An 8,599-nucleotide genomic window follows, 5' to 3' on the forward strand; every position below is an offset into this window, starting at 1 on the left:
TGCCTTCCTGGGCCACGCCCTACCTCGCCCCTGGAACGCGCTCTCCGTGCCCGCAGCCGCCCGGCCACCCATGCGTGTCTGCGTCCCACTATTGGTCCTGTCGCGCGCGCCCCTGCTGTGCACCATAGCCTCATCCCGCTGTTGTTGCTGCCACTGCAACTCTGCTGCTGTTGCCCTCAGACCAGCATCATAGACCAGTTGCCACCGTGCCTGTATGATAGCTGCATCGACTTCATCCATTATGTAGAATGGCGATTGCCTAAAATTGTGAATGGCAAACAGCAATGCCAGTGCAGCAACAGTCTTCCCACCAGATAACTGTTTCATATCCCTAAAGCACTGATTTTTTGTGTGTGGGTGATATCCCTAGTATGTGGCATAGCTCTGTACTTGATTGATTCCATGTAGAAATGGATCATCTTCATTTTCTAGATTTAAATACGATGTTCCTCTGAGTGGGTGCGTGTGACCTTTTTGTTGACTGCTTGTAGATTTTGTCTATGCCTTTAGATATTATGATCAAAGGCTTCCATGAACAGCTCATAACTTCTTGGCTTGACAGAGTTATACTTGATAGATGAAGTATGTGTTTATGCAGATGCTTTGTGTAATTGTAACTGTTATATCTGACCACTGTTTATTGTGGTTTTGATTTTGTTACAGTGTTCTCAAGTATAACAACATAGTGGGATCATTTGTCAACATAGTGGGATCATTTTGCAGATTCCAGCAAATAACATGGTGGGATCATTTGTCAAGGCCAGCATCAGAGTGCTAATTTACAGGTATTAATAGATAAAAGATTCAGAGAGTAGCTCTTTTCTTACCAGCATCATGAAGGTTGGGAATATCTTTGTAGAAAACAAAAAGATTAGGAAACTGAATCTAAGGACCAGGGCTAAACCTCTGTACTTTACTGTCTTTAACATGGTATAAAATACCTGAACTGAATTTGTGGGGCCTCTAAAATTCTGGAAAAAATTAAACTCAAGATTCTGGTGTTTAACCCTGCTGTGTTGCTTCTAGAAATAATATAAAAGCTGTGAAAAAGAAATCTTTGGAGTTGGCACTTTACATAAGGTTGTAGATCATTTTACATTGCTGGCTTTAACTGATACCAATTGGCACCTGAACCTTTCTTTTGGAGAGTTCTCTGAACTTCAATGAAGCATAAAGTAGAATGCGAAGCTTGTCTTGAGGCTCATCTTTGAGACAGGTTATCTGTGTCGGTTGTCGGAGCCTTGGAGGTTACTGCTGAGAGCTGTCACAGCAGTGCGTGGCATCAGTGATGGCCAAGCTGCTAGTTCAACTACTGGCCAACTAGTGGCCCTTGTTATCAAAGTAGTCTTGCCACATGTTCATAGTAATCCCCAACCATATTAGCAGTACTGAATAAAACTTGTCTTGTTTTATGGGAATGGTTGATTACCTTGATTATACTTACTGGATGGTTTATTTATAGTTCTTAAAATATAAAAATGAAAATTATTCATATCCCTCGTTGAAGGTATTTGATTCTATAAATCATACTGATGTTGACTCTATAATCATACTGATACTGATGTTAAAGGTATTTCTAGCAAAACCTGAAATGCTAGATGGATTGATTTTTCTGAGCTGTTTGTGCTCCCTGCATCTTTCAGCTCTCATTTTCAGTGGAGTTGTTGAATTATATGCTCTTATTGGACATGTTTTACGTGTTGATCCATCAATTGCTAGTTTGCTAGGTTTTGTCTCCGACCATCGTGTCGTGATGATTTTGCAGGTACCCCGAGAGGCCCTTGAGTTTGCCGGAATGTCGATTAACTTCCGTTCCGGCAAATTCGGGTACTCCATATGTCCTATTTTCAGCAAAGGTCATGCTGAAATTTTCCGTGAATTTTAGCATGACTTTGCTAAAAATAGGAGATATGCGGTACTTGCGACTAATGCATGGGTCGGGGTATCTTAGTACTTAATTAAGTAGGATCTACTGCCTCTTGTGTTATACATATAGAAGTGTGATATGTTTACTGTCTCTTGGTGTTTGTCCTTAATTAAGTAGGGCATATTATTAGAAGATACCCATATATATCAGTCAACCTAGGGTGCCTCGGCATCGATAAACCCTAAATGATGAAAACTTAACTTAGCATTTAGGGTCCCTCGGCGTCGACAAACCCTAAATGATAAAACCTTGGCTTTTAGGGTGCCTCGGTGTCGATGAGAACCTAAATGATGTACGCTTAGGATTTTAGGGTGCCTCGGCGTCGACAAACCCTAAATGATAAAAGCTTAGCTTTTAGGATGCCTCGGTGTCGGCAAACCCTAAATGATGAGACCATGATCTTGTTCCTTGACAATAACCAACTTTTTGACCAAACTTTTTTCCTATTTAGAGCGAAACATGGCCCACAACGATGAGGCCGGCGGTTCGGGCGGCAAGCAATTCTGGGAGCTGTCCCAAGAGCTAGAGGAAGAACCTCACTGCTATGAGGACGCCGCGAAAGACACCGATCCTGACTACACAACCCCTAGTGGCATCGGGGATGACACCACTGATGGTGCCGCCGAGGATGCCACCACTGATGATGGCGGGGCATGCACAGATGGCAGCCAACCGAAGAGGCAACGGAAGGACCGGCGCCCGAGCGTGCTCGGCACCGTCAAGGAGGAATTTACTGAAGTGAACTCCGACCGGCATCCAACGGCGCCCAAAGAATTAGTCAAGGGGTACTCGTTTCAGCTCGGGTGCATTCTCCGGAGCACCGTCTCGATCAACACCGAGAACCTAAGGCATAAGGACCGAGGGAATTTGCGCAGCCTCCTCTTCACGAAGCTGCACGAACGATACAAGTTCCCCGCTGACTTTGCAAACAAACGCCTCACAGGGAATAAAGAGAACAGTGCCGCCCTCATGAGGATGAGCACGGCCCTGTCTACTTGGAGAAGCACGGTGAAGGCAATGATTGAAAAAGGTGATAGTTATGAGAAGATCAAGGTGAAATATCCTTTGATCAGCGAAGATGACTAGAAGGAGTTCAAGATCAAGTGCGAGAGCAGCGCAACCTCCGAATCAAGTCAGTGGGGGAAAGACATGCGACAGTTGAACTTAGGGGTCCACCAACTCGGTCCCAGGGGTTACAGAGTGGCGGAGCCTATATGGGACAAGGAGGACGCGGAGCGTGCCGAGCAAGGCCTACCGCCCCGCTTCGAGAAATACCGTGACAAGCAGACCAAGAACTTTGTCAGGGCCCGGTACAAGGAGGACCCGGTAACAAAGGAGCTTACCACCGATCCGAAGACCAGGGCGCTTGAGCTTGTTCTGGTAAGGAATACACCCCCACGTAATTAGCTCCATATGCTTGCATTCTAATTAATGAAGCCAAATTTCTAAATGGCTCACATTCCTTCCGCAGGAGGCTGAAAGCAGTAGTGCGGGGTCGTCTCAGAGCTCCCCTTTTGACACCCCTTTAAATAGGGCGTTGAACGTAATGAAAAACAAGGATAAGCTCAGTAAGTCGTCGTCAGCTGGTCGTGTGGCCGGCAAAGGCTTGTCCACAAAATGGTCGTCATACTATACCGCTGGTGGGCGAAAGGAGAAAAAGACCAGCTCGGAAAGCCAGTCGCGCGAGGTTCAAGAACTCAAGGCACAAGTGGCACGGATTCCGGAGATTGTCCAAGAGCAAGTGGAACAACAACTGGGAACGACGCTCACCGCCATGGTGCCTACCTTGATTCAGGGGCTGACGACGTGGATTGCGGGCGGCCAACAGTGGCCTCCCCCGGTTCCCAGCTTCACGGCCAGCAACTCGCACAACGCGTAGGCGGCGCCATTGGTATCTCCGGCGGAGGCGGTATTCGTGTCTCCGGCGCCAGCACGGGCGATGGAGCTTAATGCACCCAGGTGTACGCCGGCTGGCACCTCGCCAGCAAGCGGCCCCTCCGTCAGTTGCACGCCCGCCGTTGGCGGTGCCTCGACATTAGCCGAGCTCGACGGCATCACGGTAACTAAGCCTCTCGGCCGTTGACTTCATCTCCTTGCCTTTGACTGGGCATCCCTGACGCCCTACATGTTTTCGCAGGGCGCCGCCGACGTTCCTTGCACTCTCCTGCACTTAGTGGGCGGCGAATTGGTCGATGTCGCCAAGGGCAGAATCGTTCAACCGGGCAACCGCATGTTCCACGGTAATCCGATGCCACCCACCTTGTATAGGGTTGAACTGGTTCGGGTGCTGCCAGGCTGCGACGAGTTGTTACCTCCGATTCGACCCGCTGGAGCCGACGAAGATGATGTGATGACCCTTAGCGCCTGCGTAAGCTGGCCCCTGCTTTGGCCGAAGAGCCAGATTCGTTTGGGGGCGGGGGACACCACCCCACAGACAAGACCGCCAGTCGTGCCCGCGCCAAGCCATGGCAAGAACGCCGCAACGCTACCGGACATGCCGGACATCCCTATGGCACAGGATCCGGACATGCATATGGCAGAGGATCCGGACGATGACGACAACAACGACGGTACATTTGCCAACGTCGATAAGTACTTTGCCGAACATGGGTACGGTGACGAGTTCTGCGGGCCTCCTTCTCAAGAACCCAACCCTGAAAAAGACGACCGCGATCTAGCTGGTACGGCAGAGAAACCCAATTGCAACAGGCGTCGTCTGGCGTTCAGTTCTCAGGAGACGCCTCCAGCTGCCGCCTTCACCGAGCCTCAGATAGCTGAGGTGCGAAATATTATCAGCCCCAACACGCTCAAGAAGGCGGTCTGTGAGCAGAACTCGATCCCATTACAGGAGGTCAAGAAGAAGGGATGGAAACAAAAGACTAACAAGGGCCGGTGCGAGCCAGCCGGCACCGAGTACGATCCGTGCTCAGGATGGGCCACCTTCACCTAAGGATATCTCGAGGAGGGTGCATGTGGCGGGTAGGGCGATGCTACCGACAAATATGCTCAATGCTGCAACCGGTGCTATGCGGAGTCTGCATGTCAGTGTTCTTTCTTTGGAGAAGCGGCGTTTCAGAGAGAATGATGTGGCATACCCGGTTTTCGTGGCCAAGGTGCCAGAGGGCAAGGGCCTTGTGGATAGCGCCGTCGGGGGTACGATCGTCCTGCAGTTTGATGACATCTTTGCTATGTTTAACCTTCATCCGCTGCACTACACCTTCGTTCGGCTGTTTTCGCTGAGTATGGAGATGCGGATCATTAGAGACAAGACCCCGGACATTGTGATAGTCGACCCCTTCTACATGCGTGCCAAGATCTTGGGCAGCGCTGGGGACCGGCAAGTCGCGAGTTCACACCTCGAAGGCGTGATTCTGGCAAACCCAGATAAGGATAACTTCCTCGTGCCTTACTTTCCCGAGTAAGTCATCCCATAACCGTCCCCGTAACATATGATTTCTTAGATTTCGATCGTTCTTTTTTTCTAACATTCCGTGTTCTGTGCAGTGACACACATTGCACACTCATCCTCTTAAGCCCGAAATATTCCATGGCCACGTATTTCGACCTGGACCGTGACTCCAAGATAGACTACACAAATATCAAGAAAGTTCTTGATGATGCTCTCCCTGGCTACGCCGCATTTGGAGGTACCTTTAAGAGGCCAGTTCGTAGGTACAGCAGGCACGTGTTCACCCACAATACGATGTTCCCCTGCGTCAAGCAGCCGCCTGGCGGTCAGAAGGATGCCTACTACGCCCTCCATCACATGCGGGCGATCGTACGGGACCATAATCACCTTCTTCTACCAAATAATCTCAAAGATTGGGCCGCAAGCCTGGCGGCAATCCAGGACGCGGACATCCGACAAGAATTCTTTTGCATCTAGTCGGAGTTTGCAGAAATCATCCATCAAGATGTCCTTCGTACCTCGGGGCAGTTCTACCTCAAATATCAACCGTTCAAAAGTGAGAGAGACACCACGCTACAAATGCAGGCTGCCAACGCCCGCGACTTCATGACCATCACGAAAGACGGCGGCTTCATCCACGCTCCGGTCCCATGAGTCGAGTCGAAAGTAGTGATGCTATGTGTAGTTCTGAAACATCGATTAGCTCATGTTGTAATTAAACTTTAATGAACTTGTATGTCTCTTTGGTTTAGAAAGTCGTTCAACTTAGATGTAATCGATGCTATTTATAAGTAGGACCATGAATCGTGCTATTAATGTCTTGCTTTTCTCTTCCGATCCTTTTGTTGCATACTTATATATTGCTTATGTATTGTCTGTTGTTTGGCTAGTGCATAGAGATGCCGTCGTATGTCGTGTACAAGGGTAAGGTTCCCGGAGTCTACGACTACTAGGAGGAGTGTCGGAGACAGGTTCACCGTTTCAGCGGTAACAGTTACAAAGGGTACACCACTAGGGCGGAGGCGGAATCTAGATACGCGCGCTATCTAGCGGGAGAGAGGACGGAGCGTTGGAGGAACCGGATGAAGACCAGTTTCATCGCGATGATGCTCATCGTGATGACCGCAGCTCTCTTCTATGTGATGGTAGTTTAGATGATCGATATCGACTTGTAATGTGTAGACAAACTTGCTACTCGCGGTCTCGAGACTTGTAATGTTTTATCTTTGTTCGGTCTTTTGAATTCGGAGACTAATATGATGAATTGTATTCAGAGACTAATCTTCTATTGTATTCGATGAATCTGCTGTTGCTGTGTGGTGCTGTCTATATTCTGTCCAATAATATATTTTGTAACCTGTGCAAATATCAGAAAAGAAAAAAAATCCCTAATATTCATACTAATGGCGCATCACCCCAATGTGCGCCATTAGTATGCCAAAGGATACTAATGGCGCATCACCCCACAGTGCGCCATTAGTATGGCAAAGCACATGTGTAAATATCGCCCCCTGGGAGGCACACTAATGCCGCATGTTGGTCTATACTAATGGCGCACGGCGTGATGCGCCATTAGTATACCAGATAATAATGGCGCACCAGTGGTGCGCCATTAGTATTTAATACTAGTGGCGTGGTACTAGTGGCGCACCAGTAGTGCGCTATTAGTAGGCAAAACTGGTGCGCCACTAGTAGGCCTTTTCCTAGTAGTGTTGGTATTTTTAATAAAGCCCTAAAGTTACAGATTAATAGAAAACAGAAAAAAAAAAAAGAAGAGAGCGAGACCCACCTGACTTACCTGGCAGCCCACCTGGCCCAGCTCCTCCAGCCAGCCCAGCCCACTGGCAACTGCCAGTCGTCTCCCACCTCTGCCTTGCGTCGCCCGCCCGCGCACCGGACGCCACCTCCTGCTTCCACCTCCTACTTCCTCCCCCGCCCTCGACTGAGCGCCTGGAGACGCCCCCGACGCCCCATGTCCCTCTCGCTCACTCCCTCGAGCTCATCACCCTCCTCTGTTCTCTCTCTCGCACGCACCCAAGTGTGCCCATCGCCGCCGCTAACCGTAGACGCAGCCACCGTGCTCCCCTTGCCTCCTTGTGTTGTCCATTACCTCCGCCGCGACTCTCTCGACCTCCTCGACGAACCGCATGCCGCCGGACGCGCTGCAAAGTCCTCATCATCGTCACCTTCAAGCTCGCACGCCGGAGATCGCGTTCGCCGCCCCATCTACCCCAAGCCATCCTCGAGCCCGCTTCGACGCCCCCTGCACACGCCGTGAGCACACGTGTCTTTTCCCTCCTTCCTCCCCTTCGATTTCGAGCCGTAGATGCCGCCCCACTGCCCACCGTAGCCGCTGCCGCCTGAGCTCGTTGCTGACGCAACTCCGGTGACCAAACGGTCACCCTAGCGTGACCAACTCGCTCCCCGCAACGCGTAGCGCCCCGCTAGCTATTCGCCTAGCTCGTTTACCCAACCCAACGCCATCCCCGCACGCTCCCGAGCTCCGGCCGATGCAAAGCTCATCGTCGGTGCCTCTGCAGGCCACCCCAGCTCCAGCCGCCTCCACCACTAGATGTGCCACTCCGCCAGCTCCCCGAAGATGCTCCGCGCGCGCGAAACCGGACCTCGTAGCAAAATCTCGATGCCCTCCGCCGCGTTTTGGTCGCCGCCGGCGGAACTCTGGCGAAGCCGACGTGGCGCTGTCATTAGCCACTAATGACCCTGCTAGCTAACCCCTCTCTCACTGACTACTGGGCCCCGCTGCCTAATTAACCCTGGTTAGCTCTTGTTTAGACTAAACTAACCACACGGGCCCCATAGGTCAGTCTGACCTGGCCATGTCACTCGTTGACCGAGCCCACACGTCAGTGCTGACTTGCTGACGTGGCTATTGACCTGACTCCACCTGTCAGCGACACTAACCAGCACTAGGTCACTGATTGGTGGACGTGGACCCCACACATCAGGTTTGACCTGGACCGTCCTCCGTTGACACGCTTACGTCATGCTGACATAGTGCTGGCGCAGTAGTGCATTTTTGGAATTAGTTTAATTCTAAATAATTAGAAAATCCAAAAAATTGCCTAAACTTCTAAAAATCATAGAAAATCAACCGTAACTCCAAATGAAAAGATATATATATATATGAAAAATGATCAGAAAATCCAATCTATCCTTTGGTACTGGTTTCATGCATGATAAAGAAACTTAACCTTGCTGTTCATATCAAAACATGATAATGCACTTTATAAATTTATAACTTG

The 8,599-nt window shown here is 50.0% G+C and overlaps 1 long non-coding RNA gene across 1 annotated transcript; it reads left to right on the top strand.

Moving 5' to 3' along the window:
- The first annotated feature begins 604 nt into the window (after positions 1–604).
- LOC141021507 (uncharacterized) lies at positions 605–6,654 on the top strand. Its single transcript, XR_012182826.1, has 2 exons — positions 605–785; positions 6,227–6,654. It is a non-coding gene; the product is annotated as an uncharacterized lncRNA (long non-coding RNA).
- The last annotated feature ends 1,945 nt before the right edge of the window (positions 6,655–8,599 follow it).

The sequence above is a fragment of the Aegilops tauschii genome, chromosome 4 (assembly GCF_002575655.3).
Source record: "Aegilops tauschii subsp. strangulata cultivar AL8/78 chromosome 4, Aet v6.0, whole genome shotgun sequence".
Lineage (NCBI taxonomy): Eukaryota > Viridiplantae > Streptophyta > Magnoliopsida > Poales > Poaceae > Aegilops > Aegilops tauschii.